The following is a 16,908-nucleotide window of genomic DNA, read 5'->3' as shown; positions in this document are numbered from 1 at the left end:
ACGCGGTAAGTAAGCATTACCATTTTTTTATTTTTGACACTGAGAATGCCGTTAATGAACGCATTGAAAATTGCACGCTGCTGTGGGAATGGCACGTTCCCTCGTGTTATAAAAATTGGGGAAGATTGTGCAAACTCCCCAATGCAAGGAGACTTGCATGTTTTGTTTTTTTTGAAACATAAAAATGGAACAACAAACAATAACATTGACATCTTGTATGATCATGAACATTGAGCTTAACAAAACTCTTAACACTCCTTGTGGTTTTTGGCGAGGTATCCCTTTGAAGCATTACGATCACTAACCAATTTTTGTGGAGGTACACCACTGAACCACGACGATCGGTATCCCAAACAGTCTCAGGTTAAAAAATCTAACACTCTTTCATGAAATCTCTCTCTTCTCTCTCTCTCTCTCTCTCTCTCTCTTTCTCTTCTCTCTTCTCTCTCTCTCTCTCTCTCTCTCTCTCATTGTAGTGTGCAGTGTGTAGGAGAAGATACGAAGATGACATTTTGAAGCAGATTAATACTTCTAGTTCTGTCTTAACACGTTTACTGCTCAAGGGAGGGAGAGAGATAGATAGAGATAGAGATAGATAGATAGATAGATAGATAGATAGATAGAGAGAGAGAGAGAGAAAGTGCGTTCCAAGAGATGACATTCTGGACAGGAAGCTCGTCGAGCACTTTTCTGAGCTTTGTAAGTATTTGGCGTACATGTCAACCAAGACATTTCCAAGCACAACGTGTTTTTTCAATAGCCTTCTCCCATATCAACATCCTCATAATGCCACATGCCTTTAAGATGAAAGTGTAGGTGATTGCACTTGGTGAGATGCCATCTCTTTTCATCTGCCAAAAACAGCCGCGAGCTTCTTAGCCCTGTCTCTATTGGGCATATTCTGCAACAATCAATGCACTCCAAGAGACGACCTTCCGGACAAGAAGAGAAGCTTCCAAAGCAAGTTTTGTGCTTTGTGAAGTACACCACATCATGAATTTTTGTGTCCGTATAAGCATCTTGTGTAGAGCCACATGCTTCAAGATGCACGGATAGGTGATTGCATCTAGAGAGCAATGTGTTCCAGAGATGACATTCCATACAAAAAGCTGCTCAAGCACTATTTGTGATTTCTCAAGCACACTACATCTGGCATACATGTCGATCACTAGGGTAATCAATTTCATGTGCAAGAAACCAGTCTTAATGGGCTGCCTATGATATTCATGATCATCATCATCTTCATATGTATCCAAATCACATTATTCATCAGGATACCACCCATCAACATTTGTTGAAATATGAGGAGCATGATTTGACAAAGCTCCACCATGAACATATCAACTAAAGCACCACATCTTTCTCTAACAGTTCATGACCAGGAATCGTAAGGTGCATTCTCTCACCCATGCCAACATCTTGTGTAAGGTCACATGCCTTCAAGGTGCCATTGTAGGTGACTCCACCTAGAGACATGCCTTCCCTACTCATGTTTTGTGTATCCCGTAATCAGTGCATTCCAAGCGAACAGTAAGCTCCTCAAGCACTTTGGGTGCTTTCTGAAGTGCACCACATTTAGCAATTGAGACATGCCTTCCCTTTGCATCTGGTAAAAATAGTCCATGGCTTCCTTGCCATCGCATAGGTGATTGCAACTGGAGAGAGGCCTTCCCTTCACGATTAGTGAGCAACATCACAAAGCTTCCATGGCATAGCCATATCGGACATCGCATTCTTTTTGTGTTTTCATAAGGGCATCACATTTAGCATACAAACCGACCAAAGCATTGCAAAGCGCGACATGTTTCTCCAACACACCCTGATTAGCAATCTCATTGTAAATTCTATGGCCCATATTGCAAGGCTTTCCATAACCATGCTAGGCTTATCCAGCAATCAACCCGTTTTAAGAGATGACATTTTGGACAGAAAGCTCAACAAAAACTTTATGTGCTTACATGAAATTCATCAACCTTAAAAAGGAAATTGCAAACAATATTGTGGAGCTCAAAGTCTGTCCTACTAACTTGGTACAAATGTTTGTCTAGTCAGAAAAGAGAAATCGTTGCTTTTGACTCGTCATCAAGCTCATTGCAAACAATATTGTGGAGCTCAAGGTCTGTCCTAGCTAATGAAGCACTCTAGTATGGATGTGTTTGTACACTCCATACTCATGTCAAGATGTACATCTCAAGTATTGAAGCCTTTGCTTTCCAATGCATGGCCCATGGAACAAGCCGTTGGGCGCACCTATTTGCATATATATGGGGATAGGGGACCAACCATAATTTTATTAGCCCACTTTTGCGAGATTAATGAGTTGATGACACCTTGCACCAAATTTAGAGCTCAGTGTGTTAACATTCTAAAAGGAGCATGTGCAAATAGGTTATCAACTCACATGAGGCCATGTCATACGACACGTTTACCCCAATTTCATTCACTCTCCTTTCTTATCCATTAATCTCACAAACCGCCCTTCCAACTAATCTATCCCATTTTTTGCAACAACTTAAATTTTTGAAACAAGAGATGTAATCTCTCTCTCTCTCTCTCTCTCTCTCTCTCTCTCTCTCTCTCTCTCTCTCTCTCTCTCTCTCTCTCTCTCTCTCTCTCTCTCTCTCTCTCTCTCTCTCACACACACACACACACACACACACACACACACACACACACACACGTTTTATAAGGTTACATAAAAAAGAACAAAGGCATATATGTCATCAACCTCACGGAAGAGACAAGGCCATTTCATAGGACACACTGACACCCAATTTCATCTTCTCTCTTTAGTAAATACTTCCCTAATATTTTCCACTAATGTTGCAAATCATTCTATCAATTAAACCATCCCACTTTTTGCAGGGATTTAATTTTCCATAACATATGATCCTCTCTCTCTCTCTCTCTCTCTCTCTCTCTCTCTCTCTCTCACACACACACACACACACACACAGCACGCCAATGCGGAATCTGTGTGGTGTGTGTGCATGTGTAGTGAGTGTAGAATGATAGACTATGTGTGTGGGTGGAGTACTCACTACTAAATGAGTGAGATCCCCTATACTTTTATGTAGAAAGAATAAGGGCAATGATCAATGAAGACAATGGATGGCCAGACACTGAACGTCCGACCCCGGGAGAAGGCACTTGTCGCCTTTATCCCAACACACTCCCACTTAAAATTGAATCTGCCAATAAGTGGGTCCTACTATCTAAACTACTAGTATTTACAAAAAAATAGGTGAGAGGCTCTCTCACCCTATGCCCACTGGCTCACTCACTCGATCTACATGCAGCCGTATTGGCTATAGTGATAGGCGAGCGTGTGAATCCATGCTAGAGCCTACATGCAACCTGGCAAATATCTATGTAAGGTATGCATAGCTCCACAATGCATCATGCTAGTGTCAGTCATCGTATGACTGGCAATCCCTACTGCAAATGCTCCTATTGTATTTGCTAGGTCGAACCTCGACACTAGTAGGTTGTATGTGACGCGCTCGAATGTTGACAAAATCTGCGCAAACCTAGCTGTACTAGCTCCTCAATGCTATCTGCATACACTACATCATCATGTATGGATGTGTCATCATCAATATTGGGATGGCTACATCCCTCTTATCCATAAGTGAAACTATGTGTCCTGGCATCAACTCATCAGCCGCTAGCATGAGCATATCAAAAAACTCTATGTTCGTAATCTTTGAGTGTGTCTCGAGGAAGCAAACCTGTTGTACCTCTGTCTGCATAGACTCTGACAACACCTGATGCATCTCGCTGGAGCCATCCTGCTCCACCTCTATCTCTATAAAGTCCATTGACATGTCTTGCACAACTACATGCTCTGTCTCCTAAGCATATTGGAGCTCACTCGCGAATGAGACAACATGTCTCGTCTCTCCCATATGACATGTCAATGACTCAATCAAGACCAAACTGTCTCGAACCTCAAATACATCTGATGGAGCAAAGAAGCCATAGCTAGCTGCTATTGCAATCACAGGTGATTGCAACACATCTTGAATGACTACTTTCTAAGCAATACATGACACTCTTTGCAATGTCAAAAACATCACACACATGTCGTAGAGTAAAAGATGCACCACTAAGTAATGACTAGCATACATCTCCCACTCCTACAATGTCAAACGTCGAACCATCGACCAAGTGCATACAGCCAAGCCTCTGACTACAAATGGTACTTAACCACTCAAGACATGGTGTGATAAGAAAGATTGCATCCTCATGTAATTGTGACAAACATATAAGGAAAAAGAACACCAAAGGTAACTTTAACATCATCGTTACTTCACATATGAAGCCACCTCTCTAAGATGGAGGTAGATGAGGGTGAAGAGAACTATTTTTATGCAAAGAAGTAATCTTTTTCTAGTATGATTAATCCATGAGCAAGCTTTTAGTGGTGGAATTAGGGTTGCAAAGAAATGCACACAGCTTGGAGAAGACGAAGGAAGCTCAAGGCACACAATAGAGAGTGTGTTACTTAGTGTGCAATGGAAAGATAGATAGACCTAGAGTGATGGGCGTATATACAATGCACGGCGGAAAAAACCTCCTAAAGATGGAAAAAATGCCCCGGCGGTCCTAGTGTGTTCACACACATCACTACCACATGTATATGGTAACAAATCCCCCTTGGAGTGATGCGGTGAACAAGGGCTGGCACATGAGTAAAGGGAAGTGCCATGCCCTGAGGACATGATCAGTCCACAAAGGGGAGTAAGCCCAAAGCTTTGCGGAAAGCTTCGAGATTCTCATGAGACAATGCTCTTGTGAAAAGATTTGCAAGGTTGTCCTGTGTTGGCACATAAGCCAAGCTAATCTCTCCTGCTGAGAGCCTCTCCCTGACATAGTGGTAATGCACCTCAATGTGCTTTGTGTGAGCATGAAAAATTGGGTTCCTCCTTGCAACTGCCAATGCACTCTGATTGTCAGTGTAGATAGTGTTGGCAGTGTCCTATCCAACACCCAAATCAACCATAAGGCGTATGAGCCATACACACTCAATCGTAGCTGTGAAGACTGCCATGTACTCAGCCTCGCAACTCGAAGTGGCCACAATAGGTTGCTTCTTGCTTAGCCGTGATATACATGAACTGCCAAGCATGAAACAAAAACCACTTGTGGACATTCGTGTGTCAAAACAACCAACCTAATCTGAGTCTGATAAAGCATGTAAGTCTGGCGGCAATGATCCCTCCTTGGGATAAAACAATCCAAGATGTAAAGTGCCACTAAGGTAGGGAAAAATCCTCTTGACAGCCTGCCAATGCTTAGACCCTGGGCTATGCATAAATCTGCTGACCTGTGAGACTGCAAACTGAATATCTGGCCTCGTGTTGCATACATAAATGAGGCATCCAACAACAATTTGGTAAAGAGTGACATCAGCAGGATCACCAGCGTCATGAAGACTCAATTTCAAACCTATTTCCATGGGAGTGGCAATAGGTTTGCAATCCTCAAGTCCAAACTTACATAGCAACGTCTCTATGTAACTTTTCTGACACAAGGCAATACCACATCACACTGCTTGAACTGTATTCCCAAGTAATGATGCAACAGCCCCAAATCTTTCATCTTGAAAGTAGCACTCAATTCAGCCTTAAATTCAGCAATACGTCTCTTGTTTGGTCCAGTGATCAGCAAATCATCTACATAAAGAACCACTATGAGAAGTACATCACCCTCACGCTTTACATACAACGTGCTTTCTGTTGGACTGTTTTTACAAAAGCCTTGTTTGACCAAATGAGTGTCAGCTTTCTCATACCAAGCATGAGGAGATTGCTTCAACCCCTACAAAGCCTTGTTACATTTGCACACTTTGTCCTCTTGTCCTTGCTTGACAAAACCGCGAAGCTGCCTTACATAAACTTCCTCAAAAATGTCACCATTCAAGAAAGCAGTAACAATGTCTGATTGATGTACATCCCAACCAAAATGAGCTGCCAATGCACATAGAAAACACAAAGTAGTCATGGGACAAGTGGGAGCAAAAGTATCTTCATAATCTATGCCTTTTTGCTGTGCATAACCCTTTGCAACAAGTCGAGCCTTATGGCGATCGATGTCACCATCCGACTTGCGTTTCAACTTGTAAACCCACTTCGTACCAATGACCTTTTTGCCAGGAGGCAAATCACATAAAGTCCACATATCATTTTCTATAAGTGCATCATATTCTGATTACATGGCAGCCATCCAATTTTCTAAATTTTGTGCTTCATCAAAAGACAGAGGCTCCTCAACATCATGTAAGCTAGACACAACCAAAGCATAACAATCTGATGCATAAGATGCATGGCGAGAGTTTGAATGAGTACGACTAGACAAAGGTGCATCCAATTTACTGTCACACAATGTATGCACCAGCCATTTTGGCATACCTCTAGCCTGCTCATTTTCAGCCCTTTCCTCATCAAGTACATCATGTACATCTGCATCAGTAATAGGGTGATCTGTAACATTTTCAGAAACCCCCATAGGCTGTACATTTTCCTCATTAGAATTTACATTAGAACTTCCACCACTGAAAAGAGGCAACAAAGTGTCATAAATGTCTTGTGAGCTTACATTACTGTCTCTAGTACATGACGGCAAGGGCTGAACAGAATCTTCCACAAACACTACATCTCGTGAAACCAAAATACGCTTTGTTTGCGGATGATGCAACCTGAAACCTTTGATTTTAGCACTATAACCAACAAAAATACATTTGACAGCCTTATCATCCAATTTTCTGCGTTGTGTTTGTGGCACCAAACATATGCCAAACAACCAAAAACACGCATGTGCTCAATAGAAGGCTTTCTATCATGCCATGCTTCATATGGAGTAATAGACTGCAAAGCTTTCATAGGACACCTGTTCAGTACATAAGTGGCACACATGATGGCCTCAAGGCAAAAAGAATTTGGCAAAGCTTGACTTTTGACCATACATCTTGCCATTTCCGCAAGTGACCTGTTTTTCCTCTCAACAACACCATTTTGTTGAGGTGTATAAGGCACTGTACATTGATGTTTTATCCCACGACTAGCCAGAAATGCATTGAATTCATGAGACATATACTCCCCCCCTCGATCGGAACAGAGGGTGCCCATAGTACATTTCGAGACGTTTTCATCCATAGCCAGAAATTGTTTGAAGCACAAAAAAACTTCGGACTTCGCTTTAAGCGGAGATACCCATGCATGCCTGGAGTAGTCATCAATGAAAGTCACTAAGTACAGGTAATTTCCCAAGAACAAAGTTTGCATGGGCCCACAAACATCACTATGCACAAGCTACAACTTGCATGTGGCATGAACTGAACCATCCTTTGGAAACTTCGAACGTTGCATCTTACCCAAAATACGGCCTTCACAAACATGTTTGACAGGTGCTTCAAGAGGCGGCAAAGAAGCAACCATATTAGATTTTTGCAAACGCAACAAACTGGCAAAATTCAGATGACCAAAACGTGCATGCCAAAGTTTTGCATTTGAAATAGCACTTGAATCTGCAACTGCATTTGCAAAATTTTGTCCACACTTGTCATACAAAGTGAGATTATACAGCCCACGACACAAAAGCCCAAATGCAACAATTTCATCACCAAAACTGAGATCATGAACTGTATATCTGTCATCCACAATTTTGACTACAAGTCCAAGTCTAGCAAGTGCAGATACAGACAAAAGATTCTTCTTGATCCCAGGTACATAAAGTCCATCAGCAAGTGTGAAAGAACTGCCAGTAGCAGCAGTAAGCACAATCATTCCAACTCCCTGAACCGGATAAGAGGCATTGTGTGCACAAGTGACTGAATTCCCATGAGGTACAGACTTGAGACAGGTGAACAATTCCCGATGTGAGGTAATGTGCTTTGTAGCACCACTATTGAAATACCACACATGTGAATCTGCAGCAACTGACATGCATGCATAATGGACAATAGGATTGTAAGTGCACTCTGCACTAAAAGCCCATTCTGCATCAACATCAGCAACACAGTCTCCTTTCACAGAAGACTCAACAATGGCTGCATTTGTAGTAGAACTAGCATTTGCAGTGGAACCACCCTCTTTCTTCTTAGCCTCTTTGGCCTTCAACTTAGGACACTGCTTGATCAAGTGATCATTAGCTTTACAATAATGGCAACACATCTTCTTTTTTCCCTTACCACCAAATTGCCAGACGAAGTGCTGCCAGCAAAAGCATTGGGAACATAAGTTTTGCCACTTGCAGCAGAACCATAAGAAGTGGCTGCATTACTGTTACTACCCTTTCTTTGAGAAGCAATAAAAGACTGTTCAACTACATGCTGTCTAGTCCTGTTTTTTTTGGAAAGTGACTCTTGCAACAGCAATGTGCATAATGCATCAACTTCTGGATTTCCTTGGGTCATAAGTCTCCAAGTACTAGCAAAAGTCTGGTAAGAATCTGGTAAGGAATCAAGAACAATCTGCACAAGGGAGCTGTCTGAAATGACTTCACCTGCAGAAATAAGTTGCTCATTGATATCCTTGACACCAACAAGAAAAGTGTCCATATCATCCTCCTCATGCATAATCTTCGTCTCCAGCTCTTTACGCAGCAAAGCAATTTTAGCCTCATTGCGACTTGCATAAAGACCAGCCAAAATATCCCAAGCCTGTTTTGCAGATTTTGCTGAATGGATGTGAGGAACAATGGTGTGCTTCACAATCAATGCAATCAATGCATGATCCTGCGCATCCTTTACATCCCAACAAGCTTGTTCTGCCGTAGGCAAAACAACTCTAATAGTAGCAATCCTTGCAGCAAGACCTACAACATCCTCAACATCGCCTACATCCTCAGAATCAGGACGTACATCAATGCCCTGCACAATATTCTAGACACCCTTTGACACAAGAACGTGTTGCATCATATAAGCCCACATAGGGTAATTGTCCCCATCTTGAACACATCTGTTTTGTTGTCAGCCATGGTAAATGTTGCACTTGATGTGAAAACTGTCCGAAAAGAGGAGAAACGGAGCAAGAACAACACGTGCTATATAGCACAAACCGTGGAAGACTATAAGACACCTGTTATGCAAAAAACGGCACTAACAAAAATTTTGCACAAAATGACAAAATTGCCTGTGCAGACCTGCCCGTAGTGGAAACGAAGGCCGAAATGAGTCTGAATCAGAAATCTAAGCAGACTAAGCTCTAAGAGCTTGCCTGAAATATTTTTCGACATGCGAACGCTCGCCAAACCTCACTGAAATTGGAGAAAGTTAGCAGGCGTGTGCTGGAGCAGCTGGCGACTAAGCTTGGGAAGACACAACCTGCTCTGCTACCAATTGTTGGAATTAGGGTTGCAGAGAAACGCACACAGCTTGGAGAAGATGAAGGAAGCTCAAGGCACACAATAGAGAGTGTGTTACTTAGTGTGCAATGGAAAGATAGATAGCCCTAGAGTGATGGGCGTATATACAATGCACGGGGGAGAAAACCTCCTAAAGAGGGAAAAAGTGCCCCGACGGTCCTAGTGTGTTCACACACATCACTACCACATGTATAGGGTAACATTTAGCGTAGCTAGAATAATAGATAAGAAGAAGAAGAAGAGCTTTCATGCATCTATTTTCTTGGATTTGCATCCATAATCAAGTCGTTGAGCAAGAAACCATCTCTTGAGCTTCCATGTGAGAGGGAGATGAAAAAGTGAACGGTGCGCGAAATGCGTGTATGCGTGATGTGGTGCAAGAGAGGAGAACAATGTTGTGTGGGTGGAGATGTAGGAGACAAAGCTATGGTAGGTGGTGGCCATGGTGAGGTGGAGAGATGAACGGAGAGAGAGAGAGAGAGAGAGAGAGAGAGAGAGAGAGAGAGAGAGAGAGAGAGAGAGAGAGAGAGAGAGACGATACCAATACAATAGAACACACTCCTTTTTTTATTTATTTCAAGACCTTAGATTTAGGTAAAACTTTCCATGCACGTTGAGTGTGTTAACTGTATGCTTTAGGAGATGTTCCCACCAGCACAACTTTACTAGAGTTGACTTGGCTTGGAACCCAACAACTCCACCCCACCCAATGTGTGTGCTTTGTGTGTGTACTTCCCTCAAACAACTATCAGAGTGAGACAACAGAACTCAGAACCAAACATAACTATCCACTGATGTGTGGCAGTGTCTATAACCCATACAATTTATTGACAATGATTAACATAAAAGGAAACTTAAAGACAATTGAAAAACTATAGGACATCACTATCTATGAGAGGCATCAATGCTTCATCATCACCATCAACCATGTTGAGTTGTCTTCTTGAAACACTTGTTTGAAGGATTATTGGTCTTTCCATAGTGAATATAAGGGTTTTTGTTGAAACAGTCCTTGGCTTGCAGTCCTTGGCTTGATGATTGCTACGGTCACATATCACACAAGGTCAATTGTTGGTAATAGGTCTGGTTGAAGCTGTAGTCGAAGTGCAACCACGGGCTACATATGCAGTGGGAATTATGTCAAAACTGACACGTGATACTTGATTCTCTTCTTCCCACAATGAATTAACAATACCGTCCAAACAAGGCAGCGGATCCTTCTCCTTTAAAGTAGTTACAATCTAACAAAATTCTGTTGGTAGGCTACTAAGGAAAACAACTATAAGATCTTCATACAGTACAAGGGCTTCGATAAGAATCAACTAAGTGCAGATGCTTTTCAATCTGTTAGCTAAAGATGCAATCTTTTCATCATAACGCATCGTAAGAGAATATAACTCCATTTTAAGGTTCATTTTGGAGTATCTGGCTTTGGGACCTAAAACTTTTAATAATCCATCCAAGTAGTATTTGAAGACTGTACATCATCCCAATAATGAATAAATTCATCTTCGAGAGATATAAGAATAATACCTAATGCTTGTTTGTCCTTGCATTGTTGCTCGGCAGATAACACTCTCGTAACTGCATCAGATGTGCCTGCTTCGTTGATTGAAAGGGGCTTGACCATGCTCCAGAGATTCTTTTGCATCAGATAGCTCTTCACTTTTATTTTCCAAGTATGACAACCGGAACCATTGAGTTTTTGACTTTTGATGCCATATTGTAGTCTATTGCGACATTTCAAGATGCTTCAAGTTCGGTCAATTATTCTTTGCACTTTTGCCAACTACTTGTTGCATATTGCCTTTTGAGAGGCTATGCAGTTGTGGAAGAGGTAGCTTTGATGGTCAGGGCTTTCAAAGAAAGAAGAGACTTTCTGGTAAAGAGACTCCAAGCTTTAGACGAGGTGCTTTCTATCTATATTTGGACTTCAATGCTTACTTTGGATTAGAAGCTGAAGGGTTTGGCAAGATTCAACCAGTGGCAAAATTCAAAGCTAGTCAACTTCCGGAGCAAGTAGTATTTCCCAAAAAATGGGTGTTGTTGCTTTAAGACTTGGCTGATACCATATCACTGATGAGCTCAAGGGTGTGAATGGGCTTTTGATTAAAGCAAGGTTGACCATCTAAAAAAAATGTGAAAATTTAAAATAAAAACTTGAACTTATGTAATTGATTGACAAAGTAGACGATGGCGCTGATGGCAAAGAAGCTCAAAACGAGCTATAGCAGGGGTTTTAGCAGAGGATGATATGTCAAAAATTCTCCTATGTGCCAAGAAAAACTAATTGAGGGCAACTGCAATCGAATTTGTGTAGGTCCGTGACCTTCTTCTTCCTTCTGCAAGCGGCCACTCCCACGTGGCACTCGAACATGGAAGTCGAAGCCTTGATGCTCTGATACCAGTTGTAGGAGACAAGCTATGGCAGGTGGTGGCGAGATGTGGCCATGGTGAGGTGCAGAGTTGAGAGAGAGAGAGAGAGAGAGAGAGAGAGAGAGAGAGAGAGAGAGAGAGAGAGAGAGAGAGAGAGAGAACATGAGTCACTATCGATAGAATAGAACACTATCGATAGAGAGAGAGAGAACATGAGTCACTATCGATAGAATAGAACACACACCTTTTTTTGATTAATTCGAGACCTTATATGTTAAGTATGGAGCCTGATTTACCCTTGTAATTTTCTGTGGTAAAAGCGCACATTTGTAAGGCCCCCATTATGAGGAGAAGCCATCGTGCGTGAAGGAAAATCACTCACCGGAAACCAAAATTTTCACGGACAAGAATCAGGGGCAACTTTAAAGGCCTCGGGGGCGGAGGCCCCTGAGACTTTTTTTTTTGCCGGAATATTCTTTTTCGTCGGAATATTATGACCGGATGGCGGCCGGAAAGTGGTCGGAAAACAACCGGTCGGTTGGCCGGTGGCCGGTAGTCAATGGCCGATGGCCGGTGGTCGGAAGTCAATGGCCGGTGGCCGGTGACCGAATTCAATGGCCGGTGGCCGAATTCAAAAGCGGACTTGTCTTCTTAAGGGCGGCCACACATGGGCGGATTGGAGGGTCCGATTTGGACTTATTCGCACAAGGGCGGCTACACATGGCTGTCTCTCATAAGAGAGGGCAGCCCTTTTGGCCTATAAAAGGAGGCCATTTCTACACACATTTCATAGTGTGAAGTTGATGCAACAAGGTGAGTGTGAGGTGGTGAGAGTGAAGCAAGGCGGGAGCTCCATTAAGGGTATAATCCCTTTGTAAACTACTTCTTGTTTTGAAGTACTAAAGCCATTGAGTGGCTACTTTCCCGTGGACGTAGCCCACATTGGGTGAACCACGTATATCGTGTGTACTCTCTCTCTCTCTCTCTCTCTCTACTCTATAATCTCGTGTATATAAATCTGTCTCTCTCCATTAAGTAATCTACTCAATTATCTATTTAGCTACGTCTTATTTCCTAACATTATATATAGATAAAACTTTTCATGCACAATGAGTATGTTAAGTGCATGCTTTAGGAGATGTTCCCACGGGCACAACTTTACTAGAACTGACTTGGGCTTGAAACCCAATAAGAGCAAGCCTTCGGTATATGAAGAATAAGGTGAGTGTGGTCGCAGGCAGTCGGCCCTAGGCAAAGATACATCACCTTTACCCCAAAAATCTCCCACTTAAAGGGCAAGTGTGCCAATAAGTGGGTCCTGTCATCGTCTCTAGCATGAGCATATCAAAGAACTCCATGTTCGTCATCTTTGCCTATATCTCTAAGGAGAGGACCTGCTCTACCTCTATTTGCACATATTCTAACAACACCTAATGTGTCTCACTAGAGCATTGTCACTCTATCTCTACAAATGCTGTGTTTCATGAGCATGGTGGAGCTCACTCGCAAAGTTGACATGTCCTGTCTCTCGCTCAATGCATGCCAGCAACAAAACCGAAACCATGCCGTCTCGTACTTCACATGCATGCATAGGGATATAACAAGTCACTGTGGGCTCCCTTGGCAATCATTAATGATCCTCAATGCATCTAGAAAGACTACTCTCGAAGCAGTGTCTGACACCCACAAACTGCTAACTGTCTTAGTGATGAGATCAGACTTTGTCTCAATTGAGGAACATAGTGCACATGTTGTAGCGTGTTGGATGCATTACTAGGAAATGACAAGCAAACATCTCCTACACCTGTAATATCAAACGTTGAACCATTGGCCAAGTGTACACAACCAAAGCTCCCACTAGAGAAAGTACTAAACCACTCTCAATGTGGTGTGACGTGGAAAATGTATCCTCATCTAGCAACCAACAAGGAGAAGTGTCACCACCTGTAGAAGACATGTAAGCAAGAGAAATGCTAAAGGCAAACATGACATCACCATCATTGGCATATGACACCACCGCTCTAGCATGTGTCAAAACCTCATGTGCATGATGCATAGATCTCTGTTATCTGCCTCATTCATCTAAAATAGCGGCGCCTAATGTGTCATATGTAACCACAATTCCAGCATCGCATATATTGACAACTATGAGACCATCGTCCCTCATGAGTCATCACCGTAGACTCTGAACTGTCACACATATCTACTACCATAATTGAATGTCAAAGTGGGAGATCAACTTGACCACTACATGATCAATCGGATCAAATTTGATGCCCACACCTGCCTAAAATAGCTCTATAATCTACACGCATAAACATCATCACTAAACCAAGTGAGCCAAATCTGGGACAAACAGCTCAATCGAGCATAAAGCACATAACCATGTACGCAAGTAGTGAGCAAACACGCTCAAAATGCATCCCACAAGAAGATTGCTTGCACTCTGTAGTGACACGATCATATGCAACTGGCAAAACTTGAAAATTGAGTATAATCTCAAATCTTAGCCATAAAGAATTAGTATCACAAACAATGCGTAAAATGCATCAATGAAGCAGTTTTGGCAATGCCCAAAAACAAAGACTATGTCTCTCATCCACAGATGTCATACACCAAGTCAAAAGTGACTAAATGCTATCCAACCACGATGGAGAGAAGCAAGGCAAAACCTATGGGTGGCAAGAAAAAATGCATAAACATATCCAATACCAATCGGTCTCAATCACAGATCACAGATCAACATACGGCACACATGTACCATAAGCATGGCAACCAATCTCACTCCCACATAAGAAGCACTATGGACAACTCCACCTATCAAAAACACCTATATACATGTGAAACTGTCACTTGTGAGCTATAATAGCTCAATCCGTATCCGCATATGCATACATAGAACATCCGCACAAAATCATGTGCATAAATCTCTATGGAGAAAAATCCACACAGTCACAATGCGACAAAATCGCATCCGCACGTGTAACAATTTGAAAGCCACATCCCAAGTACCTTTGATCAAGATAATTAAATAGTAATTATCCTTGATTTTTTATAAACTTCTTTTCTTTGATCCCAAACCTTTGACCGAATTGAGTCTATAAGCACTTTAACTAACTTTACATGTTCTCTTTTAGCTCCCTAGACTCAAGTCGTCAATTTACAAAGGAAAATACTTATAGAAGATTCGAAGTTAGTTTTCATGACATCACCTCTCCCTCTAAATCATAGTCATTCTTGACTATGGAGTAGGGAAAATAAAGTCATGGCTAGTCCTTTTATTTTGGGTAGAGAATCCCTTTTTACCTATCAACTTCTTTCCACAATGGTGACTAATTCCACTTGGTGCTTGGAAGACTTAGCTATTGTAAGCATGTCTTTACTTAGCCCTTACATCTTCCAGAGTAGATTGGCAAAGTCCACTTGGCGCTTGAGAGACTAAGTTGTTGCAAACATGTAATCTACCTAGCCACTAATCATCTTCCATAGTAGATCGATAAAGTCTAATGGGTGCTTGAGAGAAATGTGTCTGATGGAAGCATGATTTATTGTTTGTATACACTTAGAAAAAAACTTATGAACTTTAAAAATAAATCTTAGAGTCAAAAGAAGACAAAATTCTTTATGGAACATGTTTGTTCATACATGGTTCTTACCTTTGACATGAGTCATTGTAAGCATTTACGAGGTGACATTATCCTTTAATCGGATGTCTTGCATCCACCTTGCAAGGTGGATGTCTTGCATCCACCTTGCATCTCTAGAAGGATACTTTGAAATTTAATAAGATATCTTTAGATAGGCTTACCACTTCATAAAGCCTTGTCTTCATGTCATAGGATGCTCAATATCTTTTCTTGCTCTTCAAATTTGGGCGGATCTTCAATCACTGGTTTAGGTGGCTTGCCCTTATAAGGCTATAAAAGGCTCACATGAAAGGAATTATTAATGAGCCAAGTGTTGGGTAACTTTAACTTATAAGACGATTCATTAATTGGCTTAAGAATTTGAAATGGGCCATCATATCTTTTCGTTAGCTTAGCATAATATTTTTGATGATCCATTGGGCATCCTTGTTTTCCCTTGCATGTTGTATAGCCTAGGCGTGCTTTGGAAAGTGTTGGGTAACTTTAACTTATAAGACGATTCATTAATTGGCTTAAGAATTTGAAATGGGCCATCATATCTTTTTGTTAGCTTAGCATAATATTTTTGATGATCCATTGGGCATCCTTGTTTTCCCTTGCATGTTGTATAGCCTAGGCGTGCTTTGGAAAACTTAAGCAATACCCAATCATTATCTTTATAGGTCAAGGCTCTTCTATGCTTATAAACAACAACCTTTTGCCTCTATTGCACGAGGATGTAGCTTCTTTAATCTTATTAAAAGATTTTTTAAGGTCTCTACTATACTCATCAATAGCAAAGATCTTCCCAAGTGTCTCGATGGAGTTTGGGTCTTCCTTCTAGTAGAAGTATGAATAGTATTATTGTATGCATACTCCAGTAAGGGCAAATACTTTTCTGATTGATCTCTTTGATCTACCTCCATAACATAGGCTTTAAGTAAATCTATAGTGGTCGACTTTTCTATTTCAATTTGGCCATTTGTTTGTGGGTGCTAGGCTAAGGAGAAATTCAACTTAGTACATAGATTCTCAAAGAGAACTTACCAAAAATTACTTGTCATTCTTGGATCTCTGCCACATATTATGGGTGTTGGTAAGCCGTGATACTTGAAGACCTGTGATATGAAGAGAGACTTTTATGGAGACGGGTACGAAGAGAGATTTTGAAGGAAGCTTTTGAGGGAGCTTCTTCATGTTGTTTTACTTGGGTAATATATTCTAGAAAAAAGCTCCCTCCTCTGTCATTGGAGAGAGCTTTCTTTGTTATTTATCAATCTCTCAGAATTTTCAAACTATGGTTGCCTTTGATAAAACTTATGCTACAACCATATTTGAAGGACAATATGGTACAATCCACACTTTCAGGACATGTGAGTCACAACAGATACCACAATTTTAGTTTAGTACACATCATCTATTAGCAAAGAAATATGTTATGCACGAAGCAGACGAACTGCAAAATGACTTGAAACAAAGTAATATGGTAAGCTCCAAGTAGAAAAACTGCAAGACCTTTAGTGCCAACCAACAAAGAGAC

This window comes from Adiantum capillus-veneris, chromosome 24 (assembly GCF_014529385.1).
Source record: "Adiantum capillus-veneris isolate H3 chromosome 24, ASM1452938v2, whole genome shotgun sequence".
In the NCBI taxonomy this organism is placed as follows: domain Eukaryota; kingdom Viridiplantae; phylum Streptophyta; class Polypodiopsida; order Polypodiales; family Pteridaceae; genus Adiantum; species Adiantum capillus-veneris.
This window is presented reverse-complemented; position numbering follows the sequence as displayed.